This window comes from Phocoena sinus, chromosome 2 (genome assembly GCF_008692025.1).
Source record: "Phocoena sinus isolate mPhoSin1 chromosome 2, mPhoSin1.pri, whole genome shotgun sequence".
Lineage (NCBI taxonomy): Eukaryota > Metazoa > Chordata > Mammalia > Artiodactyla > Phocoenidae > Phocoena > Phocoena sinus.
In genome coordinates, this window is record NC_045764.1 from 72,058,784 (window position 1) to 72,073,853 (window position 15,070).

General features: G+C 45.8%; 1 long non-coding RNA gene across 1 annotated transcript in view; it reads right to left on the reverse strand.

Annotated features, from left to right (window-relative positions):
- The window catches only part of LOC116746787, a 42,697-nt gene extending 37,437 nt beyond the window's left edge, over positions 1-5,260 (reverse strand). Inside the window, exons 1-3 of the long non-coding RNA XR_004347873.1 lie at positions 4,914-5,260; positions 3,174-3,276; positions 709-880 (exon numbers count right to left, since the gene is read on the reverse strand). This is a non-coding gene — a long non-coding RNA (uncharacterized LOC116746787). The remainder of the gene's footprint in view (positions 1-708; positions 881-3,173; positions 3,277-4,913) is intronic.
- Between the last annotated feature and the right edge of the window lie 9,810 nt (positions 5,261-15,070).

The following is a 15,070-nucleotide window of genomic DNA, read 5'->3' on the forward strand; positions in this document are numbered from 1 at the left end:
TCACATCACATATGTACAAGTAAGCTGTCCCTAAGAAAGTGGCAGAGCTGGGCTGATACCCCGGGCAGGCTGGTCCAGGTCCAGGCCTTCCTACGTAGCCATTTCCCTGCACTGCCCCTATAAAGTTCAAGCTTATATCATTTCAAGAAACTGACAAAAAAATATTTAAATGTTTCGAGTTTGAAAATAAAGCACGTAAAGAGACCAGAGTTGGCCAAAATAATCCTATCGTATAGTTAAAGGCTGGAATTTTGCCTGGAAAAGTAGTATTTCATGTGGAAAAAATGTTAATTTCTACTATGTCTGTGCAGCCAATATTTTAATTGTTAAAACATTACTGTTCAAGCTCATAAAATGAGTAAACTTGGTAAAACTAGTAAACTAGTCAGTTAACAAAGTGATTAAATTGACAAATGGAGTGAGTTATGTTGCAGGTGCGGTTTTAGGCGGGGGTGCTGATTTTTGGTGAATTGGCTTGCGTTTATTGGAGATGGAGTATTGCTTAATATATATACTTGTTGAGTGAATGAATACATGAATAAATGAATGAATGAATTTTGCCATAAAAGAAATAATCTTCCCCTCTAAAATTCAACGGCTGTACATGACGTCTGCATTTTAGGAGCCTTGAGGGTTGCCTGAGACAGAATTCTGGTTCTGGGATCGGCACGTACTCACTGCATGCATACTCCTACTCCACATACTCACTCATGGCCTAACTGGAGGCTTAGTGGGAGCCGGCGCTTCCTGTGGGCTCGGAAGCTCAAGCCCACACACCTTGAGCTTGGAGTCAGAAGAATGAGGTTCCAGTCTCGATCAGCTCGTCCGCTGCTAGCCCCAGAACCTGGCCAGTCAGTTCACTCCCAAACTGTTTCCTCACCTGTAAAATGGGCATAATTCTGACACCTGCCCCACCTTGTTCCCAGCATCACAGTGCACAGGGAAGTACTAGATGAATGTTAGGTCACGGCTGTGAAAACGATTAGACTTCAGGGTCTGAAGGGACCCTGGTGTGATGGAGGTAGCCCTGGGAAGGGGCGGGGTCTCCTTGGGGAAGGAGGGCCACTGCTCCCCTTTGCTCTTTGGCTGCTCCTTTCTGATCACTGACACCCATGATAGAGAGACACAACAGACCCATTAAGCTGCCTTCCCCGGGTCACCTGGCATGAGAAGCAAACACCAGGGGCTTTACAGCCAGCACTCCCTCACTGCTACTTCAGGGCTGAGATCCTCTGCCCAGAGCCACTGGTGGTGGGGTGATGGGGGGCCTGAGTTCTCCCATGGTTACCCCTGGGGGCTCCTCAGGCTGGCCTCCCCCCTCTCCACCACTCACAGCTCTACACCCAGCCTGTGAGGCTTCCAGTGGGGTATCTACTGGTCCCACCTTTGTGGCCTCACTGAAAGAAACATGCAGGCAAAGAAACCTGGCTGCGGAGGGCTGGGGCAGGGAGAGAACACAGCTGGGTGTGACGAGGAAGGGCATGGCACAACAGGAGCCCGGGAAAAGGACCAAGACAAAAATGAGGGGGGGAGAGAGAAGTCTGGAGTGCACTTTTTATTTCTCCTCCCTTGTCTCAAGTGTAAGAGTGAAATCATTAAAGGGGAAAAAAGAAGATGGCAATCAGTGTCGGCTTTTAGTGCCTTGAGTGGGTGACAGTACATTCCAGCTGCCACCAGGACACCTACCACCGCTAAGTGATGCTACACGTCAGCCAGTCCAGGCCAGAGGCCCCCCACTGGCTCCTTGCCTCATACCCAGGTCTCCTGACATGTGTAGGCTCCCTGCCACCAGCCAAGTAGTAAAGTTATCACCTGCTCATTTTTGGGTCACTTTCTCCTCCATGAGTTACTTTAGCCCTAGTAGAGACTTAATATAACAGTCCACTACACTTGTAAGGTGCTTCTTACCTTCCAGAGAGCTTTATGCTCACCATATCTAAAAGCTCATCTATCTGGATAAAGAAGAGGTGATACACACACACACACACACCACACACACACACACACACACACACAGGAATACTACTCAGCCCATAAAAAAGAATGAACGTTGCCATGTGCAGCAACATAGATGGACTTGGAGGGCATTATGCTCAGTGTCAGACAAAGAAAGACAAATACTGTATGATATCACTTATATGTGGAATCTAAAAAATACAACAAACGAATGATGTGACAGAAAAGAAGCAGATTCACAGATACAGATAACAAGCTACTGGTTACCAGTGTGGAGGAGGGGCATTAAAGGGATTGGCGAGTGAGAGGTACAAACTACTGGGTGTTAAGACAGGCTACAAGGATGTAATTGTAAAACATGGGGAATATGGCCAATATTTTGTAAATGGAGGGTAGCCTTTCAAAATTGTATAAAAAATAAAAAATTTAAAAAATGATTTTAAAATGCATAACACATTGTATATAAAAGATAAAAAATAAAAATACAAATGAAAGCTTATACATCTGACTAGCCCTTCAGGGTTGAAAGGACTTGTGTACATATGGACTCTGAATTGGAAGGCTCTGAGTTCACCTAATGCAGTTATTATCTGACATCAGCTGAGGCCCCCATCTCACTCCTCATAGATCTGGTTCAACTTGGCCTACACCCCAATTCCAGGGCCTATGACCAGGGCTGGTTTTCAGACCATAACAAGCCCCAGGGACTTTTAATTTTGGAGTCCACATTCCACATCATATCCAAATACATTAGCATATACCCACATTTCACATGAAATATAACATTTTTTGCTGTGGAAAAAATCAAAAGGGTTTTCTTAATTTTGCTTTGGAATTATTTAGCTACCAGTTATTCACTGACTATATGACTGACTATGATTTGTGGGCTGTCATCACACACACACAGGAAATTTTACAGGGTGAGAGAATCAAACCGTAGCTTTCTTTTCAAATGTAAATAATTCATAAACACTAAATTGAAAAATGAATGAAGTTGACATAATTTTATGTCTTATGATGCTTCATTAAAATGTATTACTTTTCAATTTTATACTTTTTGTGTTTTAGATCCATTAGTTTTTTTCTCATCTCACATGTTTTCACAGGCTTTTGAAAAGCTGGTCTGCAAGAGGCCCTGTGCCAGCGGGGCCTACTGGCCAGACGGCCCTGACTGCTGTTGCTAAAAGCCCTTCCCAAGACTCTGACCCGTCCCTCACCTCACTTCTGGCATCTTCTGATTCTTTGCTCTTGCATATCTGCTCAGCTTCGGTTTCAGCTGGTATCGAAACTGGTCACAGAGCTCAGCTCCTTCGTTGTTTCCTACAAAATATCCAACCACACTGAACATTTCATGAAGTGGGAGATGTGATCAATTCTGAGGGCCGTGGAGAGAGGTCACTCAAGTCCCTCGCAGCTTCCTGCCATCTGGTTGGCGCTACCCTTTCCACCCCGTGTCCACCCTCTCTCACCCCACATCCTCCAAGCTGCCTGTGCCAGCAGTGTGGCCACCCTGCCCAGGGCTGCTCTCCAGGGAGCCTAGGTCACACTGTCCCCTTCCCTTGTCTGGCTGCTTCTCTCTCAAACAGCAGACTTGCCAAGAATGCTGCACTCTCCAGGTCCCTCGAATTTTCTGTCTCCTTTCACAAGCATTATCTGGTGCATCCATCCCCTGAGAGCACCTGGGCAGGAGTCCCTGCTGACCACTTCCGGGATGGGGACCTCCCATCTCTCAGGTCAAGGCTTTTGCTTGCCTTTTTCACCGTTAGAAAGTAATTAAATCAATCTGAGCTCTGGCTTCATTGAAACTTTACTCCCGCTCATGGTCCTGCCTCTGGGTCCTCTGACCTTCAACACACCCCTGAAACAACATACCCCTGTCTCCACAGGACAACTGAGGAGTCAGGTGGCAAAGTCCCAACTGAGACGCAGGCCTCTCGACTCCCAGTCCTGGGCTTTCTCAGGGTCTCTTTCCCTTCGACTGCCTTTTATTACTCAGCTTTCTTCCGGGAAGAAATGCAACGTACTGTGAAGTTCCCTCAGCAAATACAGACTCTTTGCTTGTTTGAGCAAACAGGGCCACGGAGGTGGGATGGAGCAGAGGGTGAAGGGGTGGGCAGCAGGGCCAACTTCTCTGTTAAATCATGAGAGGTGCAGTGCCCAGGGCACATGACACTTTAGGAGGCCCATGAATGTGTTTTAATTGCTTTTAAAATCAGAAGAAAAAAAAAATTTAGGTTGAAGAAAATGTTTTAATATATAATATTAATATATTTGTCTTCATACCAATGCAGACATAAAATAAATTTAAACATTTTTTATGGAGGAAGGGGCCCATAAAAGTCAGAATACCCAGGGTCCACAGCAGTTATAATGTGGTGCTGGCAGGCAGGGGTCTGTCTCCTCACTGAACTTGACAAGTGAAGTCCCTTTAAAGGGATGGTTGTGCTACTCGGGGGATGGAAAATTGGCACCTCCTGAACTATGAGTGACTGTCACTTCCACCAGGTGAACCAGATGAACTAATTAAAAAGGCTGATTCTGTCATCTGGGTCAGCAGGGATTGGGTCCAACTGCCCAATCCTCTTGTAAAGCCATGGCCCACACTGTGGGGGAAGCGGGCTCAGCTTTCTCTGCCTGGGGGACGTCTGTCTTCTCCCTTGGACTTTCACTCCAGTTACAGCTCATCCCAGGGTTCCCTGAAGGACAGACAGGCAGTCCATTAGAAGCCTTGGAGCCTTGCCTGGCCCGTCCTCAAACCAGCCACTCCCACTGGACCCCTCCTCTCCTCCCTGAAGCTCATTAGCATTCTCAGCAGAAAGTAGCAGAAAATGGTAAAAAAAGAACTTGAACTTTGCACACCGCCAGTCCTGTGCTCCAATCCCAGCTCTACCACTTCCCAGCTCTGTGTGCTTACTGAGCCTCAATTTTGTTTTCATTTAAAAAGGGGATAATATTACCTGTTCATATAGTTATTGCAAGCGTTGAATAAGAGAACCTGTGCAAAGTCCAAGGAACCAGTCAGAGCTTATGGTTGGCAGTCTGAGAGCAGAGTCTAGGGCATGTGTCTTGAAGCTGTATTTTTATACTTTCTGTAATATAAAGAAATACTGATAGCTGCATCAAAGATGGTGCTTCCTCTGTCTGGCATATAGTAGTTCCTCTCACTCCTTTTAATGACTTAGTCCCATCCATTAATAATCTGCCTTCATGGTTGTACCTGCCACCCACCTCCAAGCTAGGATGGTGGTATGTCCCAACTCCACGGGCACAAAAGCTCCCCGCACTTGGGACCCTACGGGACCTTGCCCTGTATCTCTTCATCTGGCTACTCATTCAAATCTTTTCTATTTTATTTTTTTGCTGTGCCACGCCATGCGGCTTGTGGGATCTTAGTTCCCCAACCAGGGATCGAACCCAGGCCCCCCGGCTGTGAAAGCTCTGAGTCCTAACCACTGGATCACCAGGGAATTCCCTCATATCTTTATTATATCCTTTATAGTAAACTGATAACCATGAGTAAACATTTTCCTGTGTTCTGTGAGCCATCCTAGCAAATTTTTTACCCCAAGGAGGGGGTCAAGGAACTTCGATTTATAGACAGGGGATGGTCAGAAGTAGGGGTGACAGCCTGGGACTTGGGATTGGCAAGTGGGAATTGTCCCCCTGGAGTGGGAACAGTCTTGTGGGACGGAGCCCTTAACCTGTGGGATCTAATGCTAACTCTAAGTACATAGTGCAGAACTGAACTGAATGGTAGGACACCCAGCTGGTGTCAGAGAATTGCTTGAGGTGTGGAAAACCCATACATCTGGTGTCAGAAGTGTTGTGTGGTACTACTGGGATTTTATGACTCTTGACAAAGGCAAAGTCTCTTCACCTCAGGAAAAGATTGGGGATTCTTGGTTTAAAGGTATTTCTTGATATATACCACATTACACTATGAAAACGGCAGATGGAAAAATTCACCGGGGGAGGCAGAGTGAAAGCCTGTAGCCTTCCATTAATTCTCCTCCATCCTGAAGGTGGACTTGACTTTCAAATTGCTCACCTGCAATCCGGAGGCTGGCTACAAGGCTCCCATCCTGCCAGTGGCCTGTGAATTCTCATGCGGCAGTAAGGTGGGAAGGGAAAACGGAGCTCCAAGACTAATACTGCTGAGAGCAACAGAATGCCTCCGGCAAATCCAGGAACACCTAGAATTCCAGAGAGCCAGGGGAAATCACAACTTTCAGGCTGGGATCAGACTTCATCAACTTTCCCGACTGGGAAGTGATGTCACACTTGAAAATCTCTGTGCTGCCAACTCAGCCTAAGTTCACATTCCTTCAAGCCGACCAGCTGCAAAAACCAAAAGTTTGTGGAGAGAGTCCATATGGGATTATGGGGGTCAGAAGGACTGCCTCACACTTACTGCTAACCTTGAGGGTGGGGTGGGGGACAAGGGGAGAAGTGCCAATTCTGGAATCCCTATCCTTGCCTGTTGCTGCCCACCCCCACTCCTTGCAGTATGGAAACCATTTAGGGGCAGACTGATGATTTCCCAGGCATATTGTTGGGAGTACCTAGGATAAATCACTTCCTCCTCCAGCCCTGAGGTAACTGTCCCTCTCTTGTAGGAGCATAATCCAAGCAGTCTGCCTCCAGGGAGCCGAGACTGAGATTAAGCATGGAGTGCACCACCGCTGACGGCCTGAGCCCCAAGAATTATGAGCAGTGAAAAGACAAGATAAAGAGGAGGTGCCTCTGCGGTAACACAGTGCCTGCTTCAAACAAACCTGACTCCAAAACTCAGAGAGAGAACATTGTCATCTCTCCACACCTAAATAATTATTTAAGTAGAAATATAAAAAATCTTTAAACCATGATTTTATTCATAAGATTTCTACTTACACATAACTTTCTGGGAATCTATGTAGCTTCTAAAATGAGTGTCTCTTCCTCACTAAAATTAGGTTATATCTAGTGATTTTGTAAAAAAAATACTGGAACAAGCCAATAGGATAAGTGCTGGAGTACAAACAGCCTCCTCTGAGAGTAGTGAGTCAAACTTTTTCTGTAAAGGAGCCAAATAGTAAATATTTTAGACTTTGTGGACCCTAAGTTTCTGTCATAGCCACTCAGCTCCACTATTGTAGCACAAAACAGCCACAGACATCACAGAACTGAATGGATGTGACTGTGTCCCAGTAAAACTTTAAACACTGACATTTGAATTTTATATAATTTTTATATATCATGAACTATTATTCTTCTTTTGAGCTTTTTTCAACCATTAAAAAATTTTAAAGCCATTCTTAGCTCCAGGTTGTACAAAAACAGGCAGTGGCTTGAATAGGGCCCACCAGAGATAGTCTGCCTGGTTTACAAAATCCTCAAGGAAAAAATGCAATGAAGGCAAAGTTTTGTTTTTGGTTAATGTAATCCTTTCCCTATGGGCCTGTTATTTTAAAGTAAGACAATGCGGGGGGGTGCAAATTAGGAGTTTGAGATTAGCAGATACAAACTACTATGTATAAAATAGGTAAACAACAAGGTCCTACTGTATAGCACAGGGAACAATATTCAATATCCTGTGATAAACCATAATGGAAAAGAATATGAAAAAAGAATATATATGTGTATAACTGAATTACTTTGCTGTACAGCAGACATGAACACAACCTTGTAAATCAACTATATCTCAATTAAACAAAAATTCCACTCCGGGGGAAAAAAAGAACCACTCAGGGCTTCCTCTGGTGGTAAAGGTACCCCTGCAACCCCCCCCGAACAAAACCAAATCTTCCCGCCTCCTCTGTGAGAGCTGAAATCCCTTTAACTGGGGGCACTTTCTGGAAGACGGAATATCAAATTAAAAGCCACAAGAAGGCTAAAAAAAAATAAAAATATAGTAAGATAAGTGGGTAAGGAAAAGGAAAGTCAAAGGAACAAATTATCAACACAGGAATTTCAAGAAGAACAAGGGAAATAGTTTGAAGAAGGCCCCTCATTTGCCGCCTTGTAAACAACTACTGACTCTATTACCTTCAGGGAGAATAAGTTTCACTTCTAGTAAATTCAACAGACTTCTATTGGCCTCTATTATATTCCAGGAGCACACTAAGTACAGAGATGATGAAAAACAGCCCCTGCCCTCTGATAGGGGAGAACTGCAATTAGATAAGGAAAGGTCCTTTCCATTGAGTGATAAGATTCAATCATTCATTGAACAAAACATTTACTGAGCACCTGCTACTACATTCCAGGTCCTGGGTTAGGTGCTAGACATTCCAAGATAAATAGATTCTGGAGATGTTTATGGTAAGCACTATCTTCCTCGCTTTCACTTTGGTATCTTTATTTTCTTGAGGATAAACAGGGGCACAGAGGGTCAAGCTGGCTGTCCCAGATGGAACATCAAAGAGGGAAAACCAAAGAGTGACTGGTGTCTGCCTTAGCAGGGCTGGACTAGGCAGAGGTGAGTGAGGCCTCCAGGGTGCAAAAGCCAAGGAGGCCGGGCTTCCCTGGTGGCACAGTGGTTAAGAATCCGCCTGCCAATGCAGGGGACATGGGTTAGAGCCCTGGTCAGGGAAGATCCCACATGCCGCAGAGCAACTAAGCCCGTGTGCTACAACTACTGAGCCTGTAAGCCACAACTACTGAAGCCCGTGTGCCACAATTACTGAAGCCCATGCGCCTAGAGCCCATGCTCCACAACAAGAAAAGCCACCTCAATGAGAAGCCCGCTCGTCGCAACTAGAGAAAGCCCACTTGCAGCAACGAAGACCCAACACAAAAGAAAGGAAGGAAGGAAGAAAATAATAAATTTAAAAGGAAAGAAAAGAAAAAAAAAGCCAAGGAGGCCTTCATGTGCACGTACTTGCATGACCTCAAGAGTGGGCACCTCCTTGAATTTTGCACCCTAGCACTTGCCTCCCTGTAGCCCTGACTGGTGCCTTAGCTCCCTCAGTGCCTGCTGTGAGCCTGGGAGGGCTGGAGTCGGCACTTGTGAGTTCAGGTTACCTAAGATGCCCCAATTCCTTGGTGAGGAATTACTTCTTTCTCACTGTATCCAGTCTTGTGGAACTTCCCCAGGGCCTCATCCCCCCAGAGTGCAGGCTGGTGTGGGCATCACATGCTCCCTTCTGGACTGCGACTCCTGGGCTGAATGAGTTGGTTCCTGTTTCTTCCCACCACCTACAGTCTCTCTGAGTAATGCCAACATTCCAGTACAAGTGACACCTTAGAGCCCTGCTACTCCAAGTGTGGTCCACGGACCAGCGGCATTGGCATTGCCTGGTGCTGGTGAGAAATGTAGAACCTCAGGCCTGCCCCAGACCATAGTCAGAATCTGCATTTTGACAAGGTCCCCAGGTGATTCTTGTGTGCCTGAAAGTGTGGGGAGCATTAATCCACACTTTGCATCCCCCCGCCCCTCCCGCCACGTATGGCCCTTGCTGCTGGCCGTGAGCTTCACAACACAGGGGCCTGGGAAAGGGAAACGCACCACTTGCTGAAACGCAAGGAGGCTCAGGACTGGCCCTGCCCTTCCCAGATGGGCCTCCCTCCCTGAGGAGTCCTCAGACACACTCATCTGGTGTTTTGTTAATGGTTGACTCCAAAACAAAAGAAAAAAATGAGGCATTAATTTCAGGGAATGATGCCAGCACCACCAAGCCTCTCTCCAGAGATGCCCCTTCCCTTTAAAGTTTGGGGCAGTGTAGGCAGGAGACTCAGGAGGCTACTTCAAAGGGTAAAAGTGCCCTACGAGACCCCTTAGTCTTGGGCTAGTATGGGATGGCGGTGGTTCTTTTTTAGAGACAGACAGCTGCTCTCTCCTCCTTTCAGAATGGGCCAGGAGTGGAGAAACGGCATCAACAACCCTAATATTTACTGGTAGCCTGCCACACACCAGACCTGGGACATATTTTCTGTTTTATTCTTTAATGCAACCATAAAGGACAGGCTTAGACAGAGGAGGAAACAAATTCAGAGAGGCCAAAACAACTTGCCTCAAATCATCCATTTGTTACCTGGGAAGAACCAGGGACTGAACCCAGGTTTTGTCCATGTTGCAGACTCACCAAAACACGTGAAATGTTAACACATAACCATGGTCGGCCTTTGCCCCATATGAGAGAAGTGGTGGAGGTGACGTGAACGTGTGTTGGGGGATGGTGGGCTGGGGTCCTCAGGAGAGTCAAGGGCAAGTGTACAAGTGAGAAGCTTGCCGAGGGGCCTAGCTCTTCGTGGTGGTGGGCCGTGGCATCAATGAGATATACAGTCAGCTTAAGACTTCACACATTTGTTATTTAAAATAAAATAAGTGGGGCTTCCCTGGTGGCGCAGCGGTTGAGAGTCCGCCTGCCAACGCAGGAGACACGGGTTTGATCCCTGGTCCGGGAAGATCCCACATGCCGCGGAGCAACTAAGCCCATGTGCCACAACTACTCAGCCTGTGCCCTAGAGCCTTCAAACCACAGCTACTGAAGCCTACGCGCCTAGAGCCCGTGCTCCGCAACAACAGAAGCCGCTGCAATGAGAACCCACACACAGCAACGAAGACCCAACGGAGCCATAAATAAATATATTAAGAAAATAAAATAAAATAAAACAAGTGGAACAACAAGGACCTGCTGTATAGCATAGGGAACTATACTCAATAGTTTGTAATAACGTATATGGGAAAAGAATCTGAATAAAATATATATGTATGTGTAACTGAATCACTTTGCTGTACACTTGAAACACAAAATCAACTATACTTCAATAAAAAAAAGAATGAAAAAAATAAGTGGAAGTAAGGATATTCAGATTTTTCCAATGATGATTTCATCAGTGCTTTTTGGGGGGGAAATATAAAATACTAAATTCTTCCTTTTTTCTCATTCTTTTGGCTCTCCTACTTTTGCTGATGCGCTCAGTACACACCCCTGTAGGACCCAACTTAACACCAGTTCTGAGGCTAAGGAACCCTCGCCCAGCTGTGTGGAGGTGGTGGTGACACCCTCCACCTGCAAGACCAGTGGTGTGCAGAGTAGTTAGGGAGGTAGGGAGACTGCAAACTCCCTAGAGCGAGTCGCTGCTCTAAGAATTTCTGGAGTGCCTGCTATCCTCATTCCTGGGCTCTGAGTCAAGAATGTAATTGAAGCCACAGGACAATGGAGTGTGAAAGGAAAGATGTTCCCTGGTGTCAGATACCCTGGCTAACCAGACCCAGAAGCACAGAGCAGGTGCTTGGCTTTTGTTCCTGGGTCCCTGCGCCCGGCCCCACAGTCCCAAAGCCTCTGTAGACAAAAGCCACAGCTCCTGCCTCCTCTGCATATCCAGGATCTGCGCCTACTGAGAAAAGTCTGCTTCCTCCTCCCGACCCCCCTTGTTCCAAGGCTAGAGATACAGAGACAGGAGCCACATCTCAACAGAGGAAACCAGGAAGCAGGACCTCCGATGCTAAGGATTTCACCAGAGGAGGATGAGGATTTTGTCCTTGTCTGAAGAAAACTTTCAAGTACCCTAAGTAACCTTCTGCTGTCTGGGAATAGGATCACCAACCAGGTGAACTGGGTTTTCATAGGGTCACTGAGAAATCCCCAGGAAACCGAACCCCAGAGGCAAGCCCCATCATGCCCTGGTGGAGACACAGGATGTGTGCGCTGTCTTCTGGATGGCATGGGAGAGGTGACTCCCAGAGAGCTGGTGACGGTTGGTCTTTCTGTCTTGCAGGGTTTACTTAAGCCCACCCCTCCCCACAAGAGAGGGGCTGTTCTTACTGTTAATCAACATTGGATTTTAGTGGGTTTTTTTGGCTGCACTGCGCAGCTTGTGGGATCTTAGTTCCCTGACCAAGGGTTGAACCCACCTCCTCGGCAGTGAAAGCGTGGAGCCCTAACCACTGGACCACCAGGGAATTCCCTGGATTTTAGTTCTGAAGGGCGATGAAGCCTTGTCTCCTTGTGATTTCAGGGGGAAGATCTAAATCAGCTATCTGGCTCTGAACCATCCTGATGAAGCAACCTGAGGAAAATCAGAGGCAACCTTGAAGGAGCAAAGACAGCACCATACGGCAGCCTCCCAGGTGAGTATGGAAGAGACAGGGGCAGCCTTTTCTTTGAAGCCAGGGAAGGGTGGCTATAATGGCTGATTGCAAAGACACAAGACTAAGGTGTGTTTAAATAACAACACAAAAAAGAAGCTATCCATCATTGAGAGTTTGCTGTGTCAGGCACTGTACCAAAAACTTTACAGGTAGCATCTTAATCATGCCCTGGATGCAGGTACTATTATTATCCCCATTTTGCACACAGAAGTTTAAGAGCTTACTCAAAGTCACACAACCAGTAAGTAGCAGAGTGACTTCCAAATTCTGGTCTTACTTCAAAACTTTTTTTGTTCTGGTAGTTGTATTTGTTTTTATTTTTTGTAACACGAAGAGGGAGAGAGGAGGCAAAGGGGCAGGGCCCAGCAATGTGCCTGGAACAGCTTCTGAGGCATACGTTCTGAGGCATACATTCGTCCTGAGGCATATATTCCTCCAGATTGGTTTTGAAAAGGCAACTTCAGTCCATGTTTCTGGAAACTCTCCAGGCTGTCAACCTCAGTGCAAACAACTTAAAATAAAAACCTCCCATCTGTTCACCACACGGGGATCCAACACAAAATGCAAAGCAAACCTGTTTGGAAAATGCCTGCTCTTAAAACAAGAGTGAGCAAAGCCTGGGATTTTGCCTCTATCCTAGACCACATCCTTCGCAGTGCAGTTTAAGTTTCTTTTATCGCTGCTTCTTCCCTGTATCACCGTTCATTACCAGTAGTTAAGGGTCTTCCCCAAATGGAGGCAAGAGTGACCCTGGGCACTGCTTCTGAGCCCTCACAGCCATTATTCACTTTTATCAGTTGGGTCTAGACACGGGGTACAAGAAAGGGTGGCTGCCGTGAAAGCATCTCTTAAAGTTCAAGATTGTGTGTTTCTGTTGGTGGGAGGAGGAGGGGGGAGAAATGTGTAGAGCTAGATTTCTTAAAGGCCTCTATTTCAACCAGTGTGGGGAGACTGTCTTGTTTTGTTTCTTTTTAAGAACCCAAAGACTAGGGCTTCCCTGGTGGCGCAGTGGTTGAGAGTCTGCCTGCCGATGCAGGGGACATGGGTTCGTGCCCCAGTCTGGGAGGATCCCACATGCCGCGGAGGGGCTGGGTCCGTGAGCCATGGCCGCTGAGCCTGCGCTTCCGGAGCCTGTGTTCCGCAACGGCAGAGGCCACAATGGTGAGAGGCCTGCGTACCGCAAAAAAACAAAACAAAACAAACGAACAAACAAAAAACCCAAAGACTGGAAATCAAATGGGCTATCCAGTCCAGGCTGGAGCAGGAATCACTACATAGTTAAACAGCTTACCACTATATTTAGGGTATGCCTGCACTGAAAATAAATAGCTTTTTTTTTTAAGTGTATGTTTTCATTTCCTATGAGTCAGAAAATATCCAAATTACAAAGAATCTCATATCAGTCCTACTTATGAGAGCAAAAAAATCTAGAAAGAATCCAAATTTTCAAAAATAGGAGAATAACAAATTACAGCACATTAACCAGTTGGAGTATCATACAATGATACCATGAAGACTAGGATAGGAACATAGGAAGGTGTTTATGCAAATTTTTTGAATAAAAAATAAGGTTTTAAATACAAAGTCAAAAGACATGGACAATAATTTTTAAAGTGGTGGTGAGATTATAAGTGACCTTTTTCCTTATAGACTTTTTCTTATTTTTATAATCTTTTGCGACAAACTGGAAATGTATACAATTATATGTTGCCTTGTACCTTATGTGTACATTTGGCTTATTTACCTTGCAGTCCTATATCCAAATATGGCAAATAGATTTTCATTTGAGCTTGCAAATTGCTGCATGAAAGTTACATATTCCTTTAAATACATAAATATGTATCTATTGCTGTTACACAAGCTAGAATTAATTCTTCAGCTTAGAGTCTTTTTAATCCAAATTTCATTATGCTATGTTTATCAGTAATACTTTATCTTGGGTAGGAATCCAAACTAGAAAAGTGAAAGGGAGCTGCCACCCCCCAGCAGTTCCTATCAATACAGCAGTGAAACCCCATTCTCTCAGCACACCACCTTGCTTTCCATCTTTCATGGAAGTCTGGAAGAAGGATTATCTGGAGACCCCCAGGGCTCCTAACCCATTAAGAAGGCTGAAGTCTGGCAACCCCAGCAGGTCAAGTGACTCTTCTCTAAGGTCCACAGGAAAGAGCACTAGGGAGTCTTCCTATGGAAGAAATGAGTGTTTGCGGTGATTCTCATCCATCTGCTTTCCTAGGAAGCAAAGACTCCCTGCAGACCTCCCTTTTGGAGTAGGAAGCTGATTTTGAGGTCTCAAAGAGTCCGTGTAATTATTTATTTATGCTCTACTCCTTGCTCTGAAGATTGGGAGATGCTCTAGGATAAAAGCAAAGGTATAGGGCTTCCCTGGTGGCGCAGTGGTTGAGAGTCTGCTTGCCAATGCGGGGGACATGGGTTCGAGCCCTGGTCCGGGAAGATCCCGCATGCCGCAGAGCAACTGGGCCCGTGAGCCACCTACTGAGCCTGCGTGTCTGGAGCCTGTGCTCCGTGACAAGAGAGGCCGCGACAGTGAGAGGCCCGTGCACCGCGATGAAGAGTGGCCCCCGCTCGCCGCAACTAGAGAAAGCCCTCGCACAGTAACGAAGACCCAACACAGCCATAAATAAATTAATTAATTAAAAAAAAAAGAAAAAAAAAAAAAAAAAAAAAAAAAAAAGCAAAGGTATAGTAGGACCAAAACATGTTTTAAAAAGTTAAATGGCATAAAACAAGAAATGGGAGGCGGGTATGAGGGAAGAATTTGTAGATTAAGTTCAGCAAAAGAAACCTACAATAAAAAAACTTGGTGGCCAGAGTAAATAGTACAACCAAAGCATTTATAAACTAACAGAGCTCTTGCTTCTAAGGTTTGAGAGATAAGGGTGAGTCATGCATGCCTATGGCTGGAGTTCTCAAGAAAACTGCACAGCATGCCTGAGACTTTCCCACTGGCTTTAGGTGGTTAAAAATCTTCCAGGAACGGGGGCACAGTGCCTGTTTTCAATGCACTCCTGTATCATT